The following is a 21,723-nucleotide window of genomic DNA, read 5'->3' on the forward strand; positions in this document are numbered from 1 at the left end:
CTTGTCAGGATATATCTCTGTTACTCTGGTATAGCATTGGATGGACCTTCCACAAATGGATACTGTATTAGTCAGCTGGGGCTGCCGTAATAAAATACCATAGACTGCGTGGCTTAAACAACAAATTTATTTCCTCACTGTTCTGGAGGCTAGAAGTCTGAAATCAAGATGCTACCATGATTGGTTCTGGTAAGAGCTCTCTTCTTGGTTTGTACATGCCCTGGCCACCTTCTTGCTGTGTCCACACATGGCAGAAAGAGAACAACATTTCTGATGTCTCTGCTTATAAGAACACTAATCCTATCGGGTCAAGGCCCCACACTTATCATCTCATCCAACCTTAGTTACTTCCATAAAGGCCTTATCTCCAAATACAGTCAAATTGAGGGTTACAGTTTCAACATATGAATTTGGAAGGGACATAATTCACTCCTTAGCAGATACTTAAAACACTTATTATTTGTGACAATTTTTGTCAGTTTTTCATTAGACTTTCATTCACCTCCAAGTCAAACTCTCCCAGTGTAAGAACCACTACTGATTCTTATTGAAAGAAAAATAGAATTATTGATATTGACAAGGGTGGCACTACCTGCTATAAAAGATAAACCTCCGTGATAGCCAATCTCTAAAATCTGAGGTGGATCTACTCTTAACTAGCCCCCACCCACAATGCACCAGGCTTGGTCTGCCCATGGCATATGGCAGAGTGATGGTATACCATTCCCAAATTAGGTTATAAAAGACTGTGGCTTCCATGCTTGGTCTCAAATTCTCCTTCTCCCCATTCTCCTGCTCCATTTCATTAGTTAGAAGTAAGTCACAAAGGCTCACCTAACAGAAGGCAAGCTGAGAAATGAAGTCTACCTATGTATCTAGTAAGGACAAATAAAGAATTGTGACCAACTGGAGATCGCTTCCAAAACTGTGGCTCCAAAATTGGTCTCTCCACTGAACTCCAGAACTGAATACTGAACTGCCTTCTTCTTGGACATTTCCACCTATATCACAGTTTCTCAACCTCAACCTTATTGATATTTTGGGCTAGATAATTCTTTGTTAAGGGGATTTCCTGTATATTATAGGATTTTTAGCAGCATCCCTGGCCCCTACTCACTAGATGCCACTAGCACTGAGCCCCAGTTGTGACGAAAAATGTCTCCAGACATTGACAAATGTTGTCTGGGGGTAAAAATAACCAGTTTGATGTTTAGAGACATTGAAACTCACCCTTTTCAACAATAAACTCATCATCTCTTACAACATAATCACTTTCATTCTAATTTCCTTAATCCAGGATATAGGAGAAAATTAATCTAGTGTCTCTACACCAAACTAATTTTTATGCTTGATTCTGTTGTTTCCCTCAAGCCCAGTATGAAAAGAACCATGCAATTCTTCCAGTTCTACTTCTTTAACGTGTCTCAAATTATTTTTATCCTCTTTATTACCAATGCCATTATATTAGTCAACACTTCCTCTTATTAAAAGCCTTCAGACTAGCTTTCCAGCCTTCATTATCCTCTTTCTCTACCTCAATAATCAATTATCAGAGAGAACTTCTTTAACATGAAAATCTTGGGTGGCTTCAAAATAAATGTTGTGAGACTCCATCAATTTTAATTTTATCTTCTACCTAGACTCCCACCAAAATCAACAAAGTGGAAAAAATATTCAATGAAACCAGTGAATTAAATAAAATCTCAAATCATACACTATGAATAATAACTGCCAAAGATAGTAAAGCTCATAAAAATTTAAACTGATAAAGTCTAGAACTCTTACATTCCTCTAGACAAAGTTTTCAGGGTAAGATTTTTCTACAGTAAGTGAAGCTACCCAATAAGGCGCTGCCTAAATTTATTTTATCTGGAATTTGAAATTAATAAGGGAAGGTTAACAGGCTAATAATAAAATTAAATTCTTAAAAAAGGACATAAATAAAATATTAGATGTAGAAAACCACATCTCTTCACAGGTGTGCCACAGGAAAAGCTGGAGACATCTCTATAATTACTCAGTTTTATATCAAAGAATGTCTCAGGTAAACTGTCACTGTACCCCAAGTGGATGGTCATTATTTTCTTCCTTCCTACAAGGTTACAAAAAGGACCTCATGAATAAAAAGCAGGGGCTGTCTCCAGAAGTCTCCTTCTTTGGTGATCGTGAACCCAATTTCAATGTGTGTATGTGGGAGAGGGGTTCCCCCATACCAACAACAAGCAATGTTCTGGATGTCAGCTGGGTATCCTACAATTCAACTCAACTCTGACACTATCTACCTGGAGATAGCATCAGATTCCACAGGTTAAGGGTTTAATTCTACAAGTCTGCCCCTCATCCTCACTTCAGACTCCCATTGCAAACCCAGGTTGTTACCTGTATTTCTGATCGACTGACTATAGATCAGAGGTTCCCACAACCTCCTCTTTTGGTTTGATTAATTTGCTAGAATGGCTCACAGAACTCGGAGAAACATTTTACTTACTAAATCACCAGTTTATTATAAAAGGATATAATTCAGGAACAGCCAGATGGAAGAGATGCACAGGGCAAGGTATGGGGAGAGGGCACAGAACTTTCACGTTAATCTCTAGGAGTGCCACTCCCCCAGCATCTCCTCGTGTTCATCAACCCAGAAGCTCTCTGAACCCTATCCTTTGGAGGTTTTATGGAGGCTTCATTACATAGGCATGGTTGATTAAATCATTGGCCATTGGCAATTGATTCAACCTCCAGCTCTTCTCCTCTCCCTGGTAGTCTGGGGAATGGGACTGAAAGTTCCAACCTTCTAATCACTCCCTAGGTGTGGTCCAAAATTCACCTCATTAATATAATAAAAGACACATCTATGGCTTTTACCACTTAGGAAATTCCAAGAGTTTTAGGAGCTCGGTGCCAGAAATGAGGATGAAGACCAAATATATATTTCTTATTATAAATCACAATATCATATTCCCTGAACTAGACTTAATACCATCACATGGCAGAAATATCACTGAATTTGGAAATTAGTTATACCCATCTTTGCTAACAGGTTATCTTCATGTAAGAAAAGAGGGAAAATTCTAAGTCACAAGAAGCTTTGCACCTACCAATTTTTGTCATCTGAAGAAAAGGATGTATTAGGAGGGAGAAGAAGAAAGAAAAAAAAACCTGAAAAACAAAAACCTACAAACCTTCATTCTGAATCAGCAGGACTTTCAACTCACAGGAAGCCGAATCAAGTCAAAAGGACAAAGAAGTGTTGATAAGAAAGTTTCCACAGATCACAGGAAGGTCAAGCTGCCTGCAATAACTGCTCACTCTGCAGGCATACCTTACATTATTTATGGATGAATAAATTATCTAATCCCAGAATGATCTCAATCCAAATATAAGTAGTAACTTAGAAATATCTATGTAAAATTACAATACTAAAAAGAAGAAGAGAAAAATCACACACCAAAGGTAGCTAGGGAGCACATGAGAAAAAGTTTGTATGTAACTAGTCAAAATTGTGACTAATATTTTTTTAACTAAACCATGACATGGAAGAAAACATGATATCTATAAAAAATAAGAACTTAAGGCATAGCTGCAAGATATCAACAAAGAAATTATATAACAACAGAAGAACTTCAACGGTGAGCTGGTTATGTAGTAAGAAGAAAACCGGGGTTGGGGGGGGCTCCCAAAAATAAAGGCAAAAGAAAATTTATGGATATCTTAGATTTAGATGTAGTCTTCCTAGCACAATGATTACACTTCTTCCATGGCTGCTGATTGTCACCCAAAAAATGTCTCAAAATAAGAAGCTGAAGCTCCACGGCCTTGTGTAATCTAGTCTTCGATGTAACACAACATTATTTCCATTGCATTCTATTGATTAAGGGTAACACATTAAGTTTGCCCAGGTCCAAGCGGAGAGGGCATAGATGGCAGGTTGGCAAGGTCAGATTGTTGAAGGGCATATGGGATGAAAGATATTGTTTCATCCATCTTTGGAAAATACAATCTACTAGAGCAAGATACATAGGGGTCACCTAGAAATAAGTTTTTCACACATAGTGGACATCCATCAGTTATGTTTTATAGAGAGAACAGACTACAATGCTTAAAACAAGTCATGTAAGTAGAGATCTGTTAGAATAGCTTCTGCTATAAACTGATTATTCCATTTTTCAGAATGAGGAGTAAGAATTTATTGAAAACTATTTAAAAGTAATAAGTTCAGTAAAAGAAGCCTAAGTATTTCATTTAAGGTATAAACGTTACCAACAGAAGAGCTAGAAATAATATAATCAGATGGTAAAGATTAAATAATAATAAATAATAATAATATAATGAGATGGTTAAGGTTAAGGAAGGTGAAAGGGAATGAAAGCATACACATTAAACTTCTTCTGGAGTGTGAAATCAATAGATAATGTCTAAAATGACTACATTAAGATCCAGTATTCTCCATACCATAGGAAATATGTACAAAGATTTCTTGGAGTATTGAAATAAAATATTACCACTTCAATCTGTAGTTGTTTGTATCTGGAATATGATATAAATTTATTTTTCATTTATTTAACATAAATATTGAGAATTTTACATATAAAAAGCATTAAAACAATTTTTTACACATTAGGACTGTGTTGTGGAGTTTTTTCTTACTAATAATGGTATATGTAATGGCATATGATCAAAAAAGCTTAAAGATTACTGATAAATAGCTATGATGTAACCACTTGAAGAAAGCACATTATAAAGCTTCACATTATAAAAAATAAATAAACACATGCACCCATAACAACTCAAGTAGAACCAAAATAGAGGGACCAATCTTTTTAAAGGCACAATAAAAAGAGAAAGTATAAGAAAAAAATTATAGGCATAAGTAGAAACTTTTCTGACATATCAAGTGAAAAAATTATCTTAGTAAACAAAAAAAAACCCCTCTAAAAATGGCTCAAGACAAAACGCAGGGATATATTATATACAAGTGATCCAAAAGAGTCTGAAATGAGAACCATGGTTTGATTACCAAATAAGACTTAATTCACATTCAATAGCAGTAAATAGATATTTTTAAGGCCAAGTTATAATTGTAAAGAATATATGTCACAAAAAATATGTCATAAAGCTTTATGCACCAAAAATGAAAGCATAAAAACTTATAAATTATAAACTGCAATGAATACTAAGTACAAAAACATAGTAATAATGAACCATTCAAAAATACTCTGAAGCAAATATTGCTCAAAGCATTGGCAAAAATTTACAAAATATCTAGAGAATAAAATATTTTTCAAAGTCTAACTACATTTGTGGCAAATAACTAAATTTGTAATCAGAGGAAAAGGGATTTAAATAGCTAATTTACGAAGAGTAAAAATAAATGAGTTAAGTAACCAATTCAAAATTTAGGAAAAATATATCTAAAATATATAAGCCAAGGAAAATATAAGAATTGGTAAAGGAAAAAGAAGAAATTAATTTTAAAGTACAAAAAAAGTAAATAAATCCAAGAGCTGATTTTTATGAGAAAAATCAACAAAATAAGTAAAATTAAAATAGAATAAGTGAGCATCAGAAAAACTAAACAAGAAAAAAGCTAAAATACATAAATAAGTAGGGAAAAATCCCAGATACAAATCAATTTTAAAAATCTTAAATTAACCAACATTGTGAAATAAATTTGAATATTAATATGAAATTATTATTTTCTAGCTAATATAAATTACCATAGCTTATCTGACATCAAATAGAAACTCTCAAATTCTATTCTAGAGAATCTAGAAATTTGAAAATTTGAGAATATCAAGTCACTGCCCCTTAAGCAAGCTCTAGGCCCAGAGATAGCTACATAGTTCCCTCTAACTTTCAAGAAGATAAAATAATAATTCTCTCTAAATTGATGCAGACCGTAAAGAAAAGTAAGTCCACCGATCTAGTGAGATCAGCATAATACTGACCTCAACCTGACAAAGATTACGCACTAAAAAATAATCAATCTAGTCTCATGAAGAGTATTCAAATAAGCAAATAAATAAAAGATATATTAAGAATCTGAAATAAAATATGAGCAATGAAACTAGAAGTACATAAAATAGGGAGGCAAATAGTTCACTATTAAAAATCCATTAACAGAGTTTGTAATATTTGTCAAAGAGTGAAAGCCTTACATTCATCTCTGTAGATGCCAAAGTTATATGCACAATAATAAGGGATTCGTTACATAAATTATTGTAAATACATATGAGAGAAATGTCTGCAGTGTTTAGACAGATTAAGCTAAGGTTATAGATATTCCAAATTTTGCATTATACTTAAGTAAGTATATTTTATACCTAAGTATATATAAGTAAATTTTGCATATACTTAAGTAAGTATATAAGTTAAGTGGGTTGAAGAAGGGGAGCCTTTTGCAGAAGAGAATGCATAATATAATTCCCATTAATATAAAATATAATACAAAACATTTAATCCTAATATCAATTCCTGGAATAGAGAAATAATCCCTTAACATAGAAAACTACATACATAAAAATACAATACTTCTGTTCAGAAAAAATTGCTATTAAGTCAAAAGACAAACAACCTGCAGGATAATTTTACAACAGATATGATAAAAAAAAAAGTTTCCTAAATATATAATGAAAGTTTCCAAGTCACTAAGGCCAAAGCAATTCAGTAAAAATATACAGATATATGGATGGTTTATAACTCTATGAAGAGTTATCTTATCTTGCTCAAAATAAAAGATATGGAAAGATAAAAGCATCAGAATATCAGAGCTCAAATTCTTGATAGTATACAAATTTAGTGAGGGTGTAAAACATTTAGAGGTCACATAAACTGGTGCAAAACCTTCAAAGATTAATTGAGAAGGTATTCAAAATTAGGTACCCAAATACTTTTGAGTTTCATTTCTAGTAACATATTTTACAGAGAAACTCACATATGCACGTTACTAGAAGCATTTACCCAAGGTAGCCTTTGTTGATTCCTCCAAGACTGGGCTCACCATTCCTGCTATGAACTGTTCCCGCGTCTTTCCCCTACTTAGTCTTATTAAGGGACTCATCTCTCTGTATCACATATACCTATTCTCTCAACATCTTTCCTTCTAATTTTAAATTACTTGAGGGCAGAATTGTTTCTAAATAATTGTGTATCTAACAATCGTTTATAATGTCTGGCAAAATGTTTAAGTGCTTAACAAATGCTTCCTGAATAAATATTGCATAAGAACAAGGTGGGTAAGAAATAAAATGCGTCACTAAGTCACTTGTAAGGAAACATTATATGAGTCACTTTTAGTATTAAAAACATTTCTCATATTCCCACTTGGCCCTATTTTGGAGGAAATAATGTGCAGATGCTGTATTTTCACTTCTGCATTTCTTCTTTTTTGTTCTTTACACATCTCAGGTAAGAAAACAGCTCTTGAGTGCTAGAAAGTGTTGTGTTTACCATTCACAGAAATAATAATAACAGTGGATACAACACTCTCCTTGCTTCTTACTCCTGGTTGTTTTGTCATGTTTTGTTTTTAATAGATGTTTTTTCTCCAAGCTCCCACATTTCCTTTAAGATTGCTTTCTCATTACCAAAAACCAAGGAAGAGGTGAGTTAACTGAGAAATTTTTCTTTTCAATCAATATATTGCTTTATTTTATGTAACGTCTTTTTTCATTAAAGACTTTAAAAGTTGTTACTAAATGATACCATGTTTGGATTCCATACCATATAATATTTGATTGAACACTCAAAATCTTTCAAGAACTTAATGACTCATGGGTTTTACATTTGTTTATTCCAGTAGGCTCACTTTAATGTAATGCAAGCATGAGCGAGGGCACAGCAGAAACTATTTTGAATTTAGGTGTGTCTCTCTTAAAAAGGATTTTCTTCATGTCAAGCAGGGTCAGTCCGGCCATTTGAAGATAAGTATATACGTAGGTGAGTGGGTACACCTCTCCAAATAGGCTGCAACACCTGTTCAAATAACACATTTCCCATTTTCATTACTCAAGTCACACTCTCTAATGGTGCGTTACCGATGCTGCAAGTTTTTAGTAACACTTTCCTGCTAACTTCTTTTGAAAGTATCACTGTATAATGCATTGCTACTCTGAATTCTTAAGGTTTGCTGTCGTCTAAAAGGCATAGCTGCAAGTACGTCTCCTGTTTGCTATCTTATTTTAATGAAAAGTTTTAATATTAACTGGACAAGAATTGAAAATAACAGATTACATAATCTTGAGAGAACTTATTCATATTTTTACCTCCTATATTATGTATATCATTATTTTTTCTTTCCCATCGTTTTCCAAACCAAGAATTTACACAAAATACCTTTCAAATAGCATTGTTTTTACATTTATGATGATACTGTATCTCAGAAATTCAACTACATAAAAATTTGATAAACATGAGATTTTAATTGCCTTGAGTCTTTTGAATACATTAATAAAAAGTATTAATCAAATGGTCTAAAGCATCTATGTTACATTTACCCACAACAGTTATTGTTATAATTCAGGAGCTTAGGGTGAGGCACACTTTGATCTCAGTCACCGAAGATAATGAAAATACGTAGTATCATTACAACAAGATAACGGGGCAGGCTGATGAAATGTTCAGATGGGCAAATAAAAACTGATGTGGACAGGTGTCAATGACTGTAAAAGTTAAATTCAGGAGGGAGGGAATGGTAGGATCGAATGAGGAGTGGAAAGAACCAATTCTTGAAGACATGGTGCTAAGAAGAATCTATATCTTAGGCAGATGATCTATTTACAGAAAGACGGACGAGTGGTTGAAGGTAGGAAGTAGAGAATTCAGCTCCAGAGGGAAGAGGGCTTCAAAAGCAAGCACTGTCGGGTTTCTAGAAGACGGGGTTGTGATTTGCCACAGGACTCTGGACTTGAAGCCAAACCGAAACAGTATAAAGAAGCAACAGAACAGAAGCTGTCTCATTTTTATTTGGCAAAAGTGGTATGAAAAAAATATGAGATGTAACATTTAATACTTGAGGGTATCCAAGGCTTACTGTATAAATACCATCTCAACAACACCACCATGAAATCCAGACCTCAGTTAGAAGGCTCAGGCTCTTTACCAGGGTGTGGGGAAGCTGGCTTGAACAGTCAGGAGAGCCAGTAAGTGTGCACATCTCTTCCCAACTCCAGGTCAGTGACTAAGACAGTAGCTTGAAATTGGCTATGGCAAGAGTATTTATGCCTTGAAAATTTGGTAATGTTACAAATCAGGGCTTTCTTTTTTTTTCCCCCGAAAGAGCCTGTTGTTAAACATTTACCAGCACACTCCTGTTACTTGCATATCTTTACCTCTCCCAGTCAGAGTTAGCTCACATCTGAGCCTAACAATGGAAATCTTCATCCATGACTCAAATTGAGAGGGGCTGGAGTGAGAGATTTGATCTTCTGTTTTTCCCTAACTGTGATTTTATCACACCAAAGTCAACAAGGAAATCCACAAAACAACCAATTTAAGGTCACACGTGTAACAAAAACCAAGCAAAGTTACAAAACAATCCAAAAAACATTTTAAATACTATTAATGTTACTGTGTGGTAGTAATGACATACAACTTGTTAAGTTACTAGAGAGTTTGTCTAGAAACGTAATTAAGATAATTTCATTTACTGCATTTTGAAGATCAAAAATTTAGGGACCAATTTCTTTTTTTTCTTAAAAATATATATTTTAAGAGAAAACACAGTTAATAACTTTAAGCCAGTAGCCAGTATTTCCCCATGTTTTCAATGAAACATGTCCCACTAGATTCTCTGAGATTAAAAATAAATGAACAAGTAAAGATTTCCATGGCCAATACATTTGCGGAATAGAATGTTTATGGTTCGAGTAAGTATTGATGCAATTACAGACAACCTCAAAATCTCAGTAGGTAAAAAACAAAGGTGGATTGTCGTCTCATGTCGGCTTATCACTGGTCAGCTGCCGCTCTCCTCATGTCTTCTTTCAGGGACTCAGGTTAGAGAGCAGTCCCTATCTGGGACATGCTGGGCTGGTGACAGGAAAAAGAGGGATAGTGGAAATACATGATGCATATTAAACTTTGGTTCCTAAGTAGCACACATCCACTCAATTTCTTTTCTTTTTGCCAAAACCAGGTTAATGGAGTAGGAAGCATAATCTTATAAAAGAACTCATAAATAATTGGAAAAATAACACAATTTAATTCATGCACCACACTATATCCTTCTCTCTGATATTCACATATTTGTTAAACATTTTACAGACTTTTGAAGTAAAATATGACAGGCCTTTAAATTCAACTTCCATTTCCATTAGAAGAGTGTTGCCATTTCATTTATCAGTGGTTGCCACTGTTTCTAACACATAATTAGGATCCTAGAAAGTCGCTATTTCATTGTCTGTATGCCAGGTTAGAATTTCCATAGATACGTAAACAATCCATGTTGCCAATTTCATCCAGAAGATCTAAGTTTTCCTTTTCATCAGGAAAAAAAAAAGAAAGTGAAACCTTTTCTTTTTAAGGAAATTTGAAGTCAGCTAGTCCTACTATGTCTTATTTCACTATGATATTTAATTAACCACCAAAAAATGATCCCCTCTAGTCTTTTTCTGGTCCCATAAAGTTTCAGAGTCACACTGCTCTGTGCTTTCTTGGTTTTGATGCAATTTCCCACTGTCCCTCTCTCTTTCAAAACTTTTTCTTCTGACCTCTTTAGTCTTTGTCTCACAATAACAAATAAATCTCTACTTAACCCATTAACTAACGTCTTTTCTACCTCCCCGTCTTAACTCATCTTACTTGAACATATGTCTCCTTGATATTATCTGTTCACATTTAGTACTATTCCTACCTGCTAAGCAGCCAACCACCATGTATCATGAGGGATAGAGGTTGGGAAAATTATTTCCAGACGCATGTACCACCAGTGTTCTGGTTTAGAGGCCACTAACAAGAGTCATTTGTACAAGATTGGGAAGCTAGAAGAAGAGCAGTAGTAAATCGGCATTTGGCCTACTTGTGGATATGAGACATATCCAGTGCACCAGTGCTTCCTCCTGTTAATTTCCTACTTCAGGTCTGCAGGCTGCTAAGATTATTAGCAGAGGTTTCCTCAGTTTTTTTCTATAGTAATTTCCTGAATGAACAGAGCAGCTTCCTTGTTTTTGTAAGCCTCTAATTCTTTGTATTTAATCCCTTCTTTGAAATACCTAGAGGCTTCTGTTTTCCTGACGGATTGCTGGCAGACAAAACACTACTTCTCTTACAAAACCCTATGAGGAGCACTCCCCTCACAGTCTCCCATACTCCACTTTCTTCAGTGACCCGAAGCACGGGAACTTCAAGATAGTCATTCACTTTACAGGGTTCATTTTGGACAATCACTGCTTTATCCTCTGCCATTCCTCCTCTGCATCAATGTAGCTTCCTATCAACCTGATTTACTCATCATTGACCTCGGCTCCTTGCATACCGTCTTTCTTTTTATTCCAACATCTTCCATCATCCTCAATAAACTTAATGACGTGGTGACAAAGTTATCTGACTTTTGAACCTTCATTTTCTAATTTTCCAAAATTCCAGTTATTTCCTGCACATTCCATTCACCCTGTCCATTCTGATGTCCACATCCTGGACTAAGTGATCACCCAACACCTCTGCTTCTGAAATCTTGAATTAAAAAAGATTTCACTCTGATCAAAACACCCTATCCTTCTAGCTTATGCTTCTAGCACCAGCTTATTTCCATCAAAATTTGTCTTGAAATCAAAGAATTCATCATTTCTCTGGCTACTCTCAAGTAATAAACACAGCAATGAAAAACCAGAGTCATTCAGATTGGTGCTACTGAAATGTCATAATCTTCAATATTAACACAGGATAGCACTTGTTCTCCTACCCTAACCAGCTTTCTTCCATCTCTTCTCTCTTGCCGTTATTAACTGATGCTCAGTGGCTAAGGAAAAGTTCTTGATAGTCTCCCAAATTGATATCTACCAAGCTCAGGCCTCTGGATTCCAAAGCTGCCTACTCCAGCATCATTTCTAAGCACATCCTAAGAAATAGCTGCATTTTAATTACACAGGAATCTGATGGCTCCCAAGTCTATATTTTGATTCCAAATATATCTCCTGAATTTTTCAGCAAGCTACTGCAGATAAGTAGCTGAGAGGCTATTTTGAATAATATCTTTCAACGTTAATTTCCTCTCCTATACAGAGAAAATTATGTTAGACTGTCTCTAAGGTCTTTCATATTTCTAGCCTCCCCTGGGCTTATTTTAATCAATTATTATTTATTGTGCACCAAGACAATAATTGTTGCAACAAATATTTTATAGTAATTATAGTAAATTAGTGGCAATTCTTTACTGAACATTCAGCAGCAGAAAATTGTAAATCAATGAAATATGCCAGTTTTCATAGACAAAAGAAAAATACTTTTCTGCTATTCACTAGACTCAAGGAGTGTAGTTTCTTTCATTGTGGGAATTTTGAAATTGCAGGAAAAATATGAGGCATGCCTCCACCAGGTATCTTTCCTAAAAGACCTACTGATCCAAGATTCTTTGGTATAAAAATCACAACATATTTCCTCCCAGCCCATGGCTTGTCTTTTCTACAACTGCTGTGAATTCCTTCCATATAACAGACTCTCAGTCCTGCCATCTATTTGTCTTATATTTCTTTCTAATACTTAATCCACTCCTATATTATTTGCAGCTTTCTGCAGAGAGAAATGCAAATCCTTAATTATTCTATTCTATACTACTCTATTTAGTATTTACTATTCTAGTCATTTCCCTTCCCTTTATCAGTTTCTTTTTAGGTACCAAATCATTTTAACTTTGCTTTTTTTTCTTTTCTTGATATTCTTGACAGCTTGAAGCAATTGCCACTTTACAGTCTGCAATTAATAGGAAACTCACACCTGACAAATTTAAATGTAACAAGATAAGAAATGACAGAACTAGAAAAGACATCTCTGCTAAGACCTTTTCAATGCTTCCCAACCTCTCCCGCTCTACCTCACTCTCCACAGGGACATTTGGAAATGTGTGGGCTCATATTTGTTGCTACTATGACTGGAGCAGGGAGTTAATACTGGCATTTACTGTTTGGAGGTAAGGGATGATAAACTTCCTAAAATGCTAAATAAAGTCCTGCAAAATTAAGAATTATTCTTCTCAAAATGCCAATGTGAAGGCTAATGGCATCTATTCCTAGCAGTGGCTGAAGCAGTTAGGAAATTTAAGCAGATGAATAATGGGGGAAATTGAATATCTTTACTAATTCTCTGCGACCAGAGCTTTCTATTATTAATTCATTATTAATTTGAAATGTCATGAATTTTTCCAACATCAATCTCTTTTGGGCTATATTCAAGCCTGTCAATAAAAACACTTAGAAATAATTCTAAGAATTTTTCCACTTAGGTAAAAAAAAAAAAGAAAAACTACTGATATTTCTTGAAGCCCAGAATTTTATACTGTATAGCAAATAATTTACAGTTGACTATAAAATCCTTATAACAGTAGCCACAATTATATCTCAGTGATGCTATCAGCAGTCGTCAATCAAAACTCTAAATGCTGACACATCTGTGGTTACTAATTTTTAATTTGTGATTCATTATTTAAAGGAAGCCAACATACTCACGGATGATAGAGGTGCCTGAGATAAAATATCTTATCTGACCAAATGAATGCACATGTCAATGAGTGTTTGAACCAGGAACAGATGTCCGGGGACTGCAGTAATGACAAAACAGGGAGTTTCTATGACAACCATGTCAACAATCTGTGCAGAAGGGTCCATATTTCAAAGATAATGTTAATTCTGCTTAGGACCAGTATGACAATGATATTAACCATATTTTTGTCTCTCTACAGCTAATTGCTTTGTGGCTTGCATTAATCATAGGTCTGTCAGTAAACATAAGTACTTTTCATTAAGACCATAACTTAATTAGAATTTGAGAAGGATTAAAATGCAACAATAGTTTTACAAACCTGTGATTGAGGTTTGCTAAACAGGAGCACTGAGATCAAACCCTGGAGGTGAGAACAGAGAGAGCTAATGTAACCCACACGGTCTTATCTCTGAACCCTGCCCAGCCAAGGCAGAGTCAATCATGAAGACTCTTCACATTTTTCTCTAGGCTGGATGTTACCAATATTGATAATACAGCAACTTTAAGTTAAGGCTGGAATTTGCATTAATTAAAAGTATAAATCTGGATGAGGTTGCTCTCTATTAAGTTTGAGAGCAGACTCTATGACAAGAAGGGAAAGGAATAGAGCTGAGTATCATTCATTTGGTCTGGAATTTGGCATATTTTTCCTCTATGACCTTATAGAAAACAGGGCTTTGAATTAAAGGCAAGAAGTCAGCCTCCAAACTCTACTAATTTACAGCCTACCCTGATACGCTCTGGCTATCCTGATCATTTCTTCAATACATAGTTGTATTCTACAGTTTAGAATAAACAGATCTGGTTTGACTTGGTTTATAACCTATCTAAACTAGTTCCTTCAGCAGTTTGTAATAATTAATATGTCAGGTTTCTCTAAGCTCTTGTATGTCTTCTCACAAAGTTAAACATATTATTTATTAAGCTCCTTACTAGAGAGGAGGAAAAAAAAGGCAAAATGCTGTAATCTGCAGCCAGCAAGCTCTGTATTCATGCAAGCCTCTTGTAGTGAGTGACTATATACTTATTGGCTACATGCTATGTAATAGCACTATGGCTGGAATACTGTAGTAAATAATAGAGGCACTTGTCCTCACGGGGCTTACAGACTGAAAAGTGTTATTCAGAACTCTTCAGTTTTGCAGTCATAATAACCCTATGCAAATAAAAACATACCATTTATCTTTTTCACTGATGCTAGGACAATTAATATGAAAATTGCCTATAAAACTCCCCAAAAGGCAGATTCATAGAATCTAGAGTCTATGATAATGTTGTGACTGAAGTACAAACATGAATAAAGAGCCAGAATTCTGTGAGTTTGAAATAATCTTAGCAGTCAGTGCCAGGAAGCCCTTGTGGGCCGTTTGTGGGTAAACCAGGGACTGCTTCTCAGACCAGACAATCTCTTTCTACACTGTCTTCATCTGCCTTTTCTCAGGCACTAGGGACATAATCTGTTATTTCCTCCTGACATTGGTATCGCTCTTTAGAATAGGAGCCCCTTTCTTTAGCTCTCCCTTTTCTGCTGGTCTACAGAGGGCCATACTTGTTGCTAAGAGTTTTATTACTATTTGTCACAAGGAAATAGATAACAAAAATAATAAACATCAAGGAACTCACAAAGCTTAAGAAATGTTACTAAATTCTTAGAGAAAATATCCCAAGTGAACTGTTTTGTACTTCCTTGCTATGATGGCAACAGAAAGCCTCCTCTGGTTTCGATGTTCTACTTTCCTCCTTGGGTTAGTAGAAGGAGGGTGTTTTCCGCTCCTCCTCCACCATCCCAGTGTTTCCGACCTTGTGCTGAATTTAACAGAAAAACTGATAATGTAATCAAGACAAACTTTGATTCCCCCATTGCTTCAGTTGGTCAATTTTCTTTATGAGAATTTCAGGATTGAACGTCACTCATTCCTCTGTGCATGTAATTTATATAACCATATAGATTAGATTTCACAACTTTATGGTAAAATTCTAAAGTTCAAAATGGTGCAATACAAAGGTTGCCTACTGGGAATACTATCATCATTACTGCCAGACAATAGAATTGCTCCACAATATTTTGCATGTTTATTAATTTAGCAGCTATTGAGCAGCTAGGGACAGATATTTATTTCTCTATTATCTGAGAAAGATATTGAGGGCTAGTTAGACTAGGACAGCAAAGAGATCTGGAAAATCTAAAAGTAAAAACAAAACACACATTCACACACAAATACATACACAAATTGGAGGGGGAGCTAGCTACAGATAGTTCATCCAATTAGTTAAGCAGAGTCAATTATTTGGAAGATAAAGCCATAGATAACAAATAGGCAGAAATACAGACTAGTCTTAACAGATCCCAAATGACAAATCCAGCAGATGAGCAACAAGGTGGCTAACAAGGTATCTAAGATGTGAAGGTGCCTAGGATGATGACAAGGAGCCTAAGACGATGTCAGGCAAAGAGCAGTCAGCACATTCTAACAGTGAATGGCAAGGCTCTAGTTGAAGAATGGGCACTAAAAACAGGACATATGTTGTGTGTTTGGGCGGGTGGTGGTGGGGACTGCAAAGTGGGAGAAAGTAGATGATCACTCATAGAGGAAATTGGTGAGGGTAAAGAAGGGGCACAATTTATAAAGACCTAAGGATGCAAAACTGAGTGGGTGAAAGTATGAGTGTAGAGGAGGAAAAATAATTTTCCCTCTACCTTTCTAGGTCCTTGGCTGAGACACCCCCTGTAATAAAAGAGAGATTAACAGGAGAAAACTAATTTTGTACTAATGTGGGCCCCAAAGATATAAGAGCCAGAGAAGTGACCAAAGCACATAGCTTTCACATCTTTTAGACAAAGAAACAATAAATTTGTGAAGAGTTTACAGGACAAAGAAATTTGGGTTTGAGGTAGTAAATTAGTGAGGAAGTCACGAACTCTGTTTATACAGAATTCTTGGCCCTGAATTCTCTAAGATACGATGTCTCTCTACCTCCTGGTACAGGGACGGTACATTTCACATGGGAGAATTTATTTCCTACTGTCAGGTCAGAGTGTCTTTCTTGCACTAGCCATTTCTTAAGTAAATCTAATTCAAAGTAATCAATATGCCAAAATGGCATACTTTGGGGTGGCCTGCCCTGATCCCCAACAGAAGTCAAAGGATTTTAAAGTACCTCCCTACAACATGTATTAATTACAAAGAAATAAAATTGGCAAATTTTATTGCGAAGGCACTAGCAGATTCCACTTTAACCAAGGGATCAAAGTTCCCATCAGCATTGAGGTACAACAGCATCATATGATATGGTACAAAATACCTGGCCTGTATCTTCAAAAGTGCCAATGTTTGGAAAGAAAAGGAAGACAAAAGAATTGTACCAGATTAAAGGACATTAAATAGATATGACTGATGGAAGCAATGTATGATCCAGCATATTCTTTTGCTATAAAGACCATAACTGAGACAGCTGGTAAAATCTGAATAAGGACAGTAGCTTAGATGCGATTGTCTATTTTAATTTTCTGATTTTTATTTACTGCAATTATGCAAGATGACACACCTGTTTGTTTGTTTTTTTATCAAGAACACCCTGAAGATTTAGGGGTCAAGGGGACTTGTGTATGCAACTTAGTTTCAATCTGTACAAAAATAATGTATATAGAGAGAAAGGAAAGGATGAAGCAACATTTAGTATTTGGGTGATCAGGGTATAAAGAAATCCTTTGTACTATTACAGACATTTTTGTAAGTCTGAAAATAGGTCACAGTAAAAATATAAAAGGTCTCTTTACTAGGCAATCTTTCAAAGGAGGTACTCAGACATAAGGAAGTAAGACAAGGGCCTCCTTACTGGAAGAAGGAAGAAAGAGAAGTCTCAAGAACAAGCGAGTGTTACCAATGACTCTTTTTATTGTTAGTGATAGAAACATAAATATAATTCGTTTAGACAAACAGCAAAAAAGAGTTTTGGAGTGATACTAGGGTAAGTCACAGAATCAATGGAAATACTGCAGAAACCAAGGATGTTCCAGTAATTTCAGCGCCTAAAACCAGCAGATATCTGTACAAATACAATTTCTCAAACCTCACCTTAGATTATCTCTAAGTATCTGCCTCTTGTCTAAGACAACTTTCTACTTTCATTATATGTATCCATCTCAGGAACAGACACTGATTTAACTGGCATTGGGCATTGGACCAATCACTTTATATGGGAGGATCAGCATTAATATCCACCCTCTAGATCATATATCCTACGCTGGGGGTGTTGCGTTAGAAATACTACTACTGTGGAATACTATGATTGGCAGCTCCACCAATCATATAGCTGCATTGGGTGAAGGAATAATTCCCCAAAGGTTAGGAGGGAGGTAAAAATTATAGTGTTACAACTAGCATTACGGTTTGAGTGAGGATTTACTACAACCCCACATCAAGAATGAGTCTAATTTTTCCAAACTAGTGTATTGGATAGCATTCCATGGACAAGAAGATTTGATCACGATAAACAAGTCACACAATCAGAGCCAAAAGGGTACAATGGAACTTCTGATGAGGCTTAAGGATTCTTGCAATTCTCTCCACTACTGAACTTGAACCTTTAACTGAAGCTGCTGATATCATCTCGCTACCACACGTAGCCCAAGAGTAAAGCCAATGCACTGATGAAAGTTGAGCAAGAGAGGAAGAAAAACTGGATCTTGATGACATTGTTTGAGCTCAAGGCGACCATACTTGAAGCCAGTTCTACCCCCGAAGTTTTTAATAAAAAGAACCAATAAATTACTTTTTGCTTATATTCATTTGGTTTTGATTTTCAGTCACTTATGTCAGAAATATTCTGATTCAAGTGTACCATTAACAGAAGAAGAGGGAAACAAATCCTTGGTGTTTCCCCCAAACACACATACACGCACACACACTCTCTGTCACACACATGCATACAGACACTTCAATGGAGAGTTTTCATCACTAGAAGTGGAAAACAAGATCAAATTAAACTCAGAAGTAAGCACATCTTAATGGTGAATCAATGTAACTCACCTGACAAATAACAAGATTGATCTTAGTGTCTGGGGTGGGGCTATTTTTCAAGTGAAGAGAAAAAAGCAGATGAGCTTTGAGAACAGGGAACCAAGCATGTGATAATGCAATCATTTCAACTTGAGAATTGAATAATTATTACATTCCTAAATTTGTATGAGCCCAGGAAACTTATGGAGAAGATTTCCAAGAGATGTATACTTTCCTTAACCTGTTAGCACCCATGAATTTGTACAAAATTTCAGATTAGGTCTCAAGGAGTACATTGATAAACTTCAAAATTTATCTTCCTTTGTCAACTCACTACCATCCCCCAAGGAGACAAACAAACTCATGGTTTGAACAGTTATCAGATATTGGTCACTAATGGTTTTCAAAGCTTGCTATCTATTTCCATTTTCATCTATAAATGGTGTTAATTATTCTTTCCTACCTCCCATAAGAGCTATGATAATTACTGTCGGTGAAGCACTTAGGTTTCCATGGATAAGGGTGCTCCTGTAAGGGCAATGTATTATCATCATCATTATCATTGCTCTGGGCAGCTGCTCATTAATGACTGCATTTGAGTAAAAACCCATGAAAGATTTAATTGATAAGAGATAGAAATTAGCCAACCTTAGCCACATTCACTCCCAAGTATAAATCCAAAGAGAAAAACTTCTAATTAGATTATTTCAAATGTTATCACAAAAAGGAATGCAATTGTTTTAAAGTGTTTTAACAATTCAGCATTCATCCATTTAACAAACATTTGCTAAATATCTGTTATGTGCCAGACATGTTCTGGGTTCTGAGAATACAGTGCTGAACAAAACAAAAAAAAAAACTTTGTGGAACTTACATTCTAGAGTTTAAAATTTGCACCTGGGCTATTGTTTTTCTCTCTTCTCATCCAAATCCTATTTATCTTTTAAATTCTTTATCAAGCATTCTATCTCTAATGCCACTTTTTAAAACACATTGCCAAATCACTTGTATTTTTTCCTTCTCTGGGAAAATATATCCTAAATATTTATTTTTCTAAACAATGAATTGCTGCTCATTATATAAAATGTTCATGTTTGCTTGCCATTTTCTCCCTAAAAGCATTGGATCTTTCCAATTGTCCCAGGCACCTAGCACAGTACTGTATACACATGTGCTCATAAATGATTCCTTAATTAAACAGGCAATTTCTATTATTAATATTTCTTTGAAGTGATTGGAGGCTCATGTAATTCAATGGGAGTTTAGAAGTGATTTCCCAACATGTACAACCCATTTTTACATGGCCAAGCAAGACAAGGGTTTGAAAAAGGGTCAAATTTAGAAAAATATACTTTCTGGCTCTCTTCCCTCACTGCCCACCTGCTAGTGCAGGATTTCCAGTATTAAGCAAGACATTTCTGCCAAAATTGTCCCAATCATCCTGCAGTGTATTTCCTGGATGTTCATGACCATGTCAATTAGCAACCACAGGGCATCCAAGAATTATCTCTTCTACTCTAGCCTTTTTTAATACTGTCAGTTGCTGAGGCCCCAACTGTCTCCAAAGCTACAGGAAGACATTTCCTCTCTTTTTAAGTCTAGCTTTTCTTTTCCAAGTACTCTTACTGTTACTTCTGCTAGTCAGCACTGTAGCTACATACTCTGGAGCACTGGCAATAATAAACAAATGTTTAACTGTATCCAATATTAGGTGTTCAAACTCAGCTTGTAAGTTCAGTAGGAAAAGGAAAAAGAATGCATATTCGCTTTAACAACATCAAGGAAATACTGATTTGAATTTCTAGATCTTAAAGACTCTTTAGGCAAAATATCTCCATCAGTTTCTGCATCTCTTGGTCAATTTCTCCCTTGTCATGATGATGATCGTCGTTATCATCACCATCAAGACATCTTCATCATTACACTAGGCTCTGGCCCCCTCTAATCAATTATTTACTTGCTTAGAAGAAGGAAGTGAAAGAGAGAGCCCATTCTGAGTTTCTTGACTCATTCAACCACATCAAGTAAAAGTGAGCAATGAGACAATGGGATCTCCCACTCAGGCGCAGTATCCACATCAGTGTGGCGTGTCAATTGTTATGAACTTGAACTAACCAAACTGACATGTCCTCCTTTAAAGAAAACACAATCTGGTCAAGCAGAGAGGTGTCTGGGTATAAGGAGAGACTGGGGAATAACCCTCCTCCGTAAAACTGAGCTGTGAAATAACGACATGGGATGCCTCAAAAATACCAAATTAGAAATTGGAAGGTCAACTCAGGAATGCTGAAGGAGAGATGCCTGCAGTGGTATGTTGCTGAATTTAATGTTCTCAAGAGAGGCAGGGGACACAATCAATGGGGGGCTAAGGCTAAATATTTGAGGGGAGGAAATGGCAAGGCTGTACACAAGAACAAAAGACTTACTATAAAGATGAGGTACGTCTTTGTAGATGGGTAGGAGGCTTTGGTGTGTGTCAGGGGATGTATGTCCTGTCTCCTCTGAGAGTCTGTATGTACATCCATTCATTTTGTTCATGTCTGTGCTATAAGGAATGCGAATATAGAGAGAATAGTCTGATATGTCTAACAGTCAATGTTCAACACAAACACTGACTAAACATATGCTGGCCAATCTACAAATTGTTATTTTTAGCAATAAACTTTCAGGACCTCAAAAGACCTTAATATTTCATAATCATTATCTAGATGTCATTGCTGAGCAAATAGGACACTATTCTAAGGACTAAGCTGATCATATCTGCTTTTAGTCACCCACAAAATTGTATAGCCCAGTAGAAAATAAACAGATTATTTTTTATTAATAAGAAGGGAAAAGTTCTGGGGCTGGCCCCTTGGCCGAGTGGTTAAGTTCGCACGCTCTGCTGCAAGCGGCCCAGTGTTTTGTTGGTTTGAATCCTGGGCACAGACATGGCACTGCTCATCAAACCACGCTGAGGCAGCGTCCCACATACCACAACTAGAAGGACCCACAACAAAGAATATACAACTATGTACTGGGGGGGGGGGGGGGC

The sequence above is a fragment of the Equus quagga genome, chromosome 3 (assembly GCF_021613505.1).
Source record: "Equus quagga isolate Etosha38 chromosome 3, UCLA_HA_Equagga_1.0, whole genome shotgun sequence".
In the NCBI taxonomy this organism is placed as follows: Eukaryota; Metazoa; Chordata; class Mammalia; order Perissodactyla; family Equidae; genus Equus; species Equus quagga.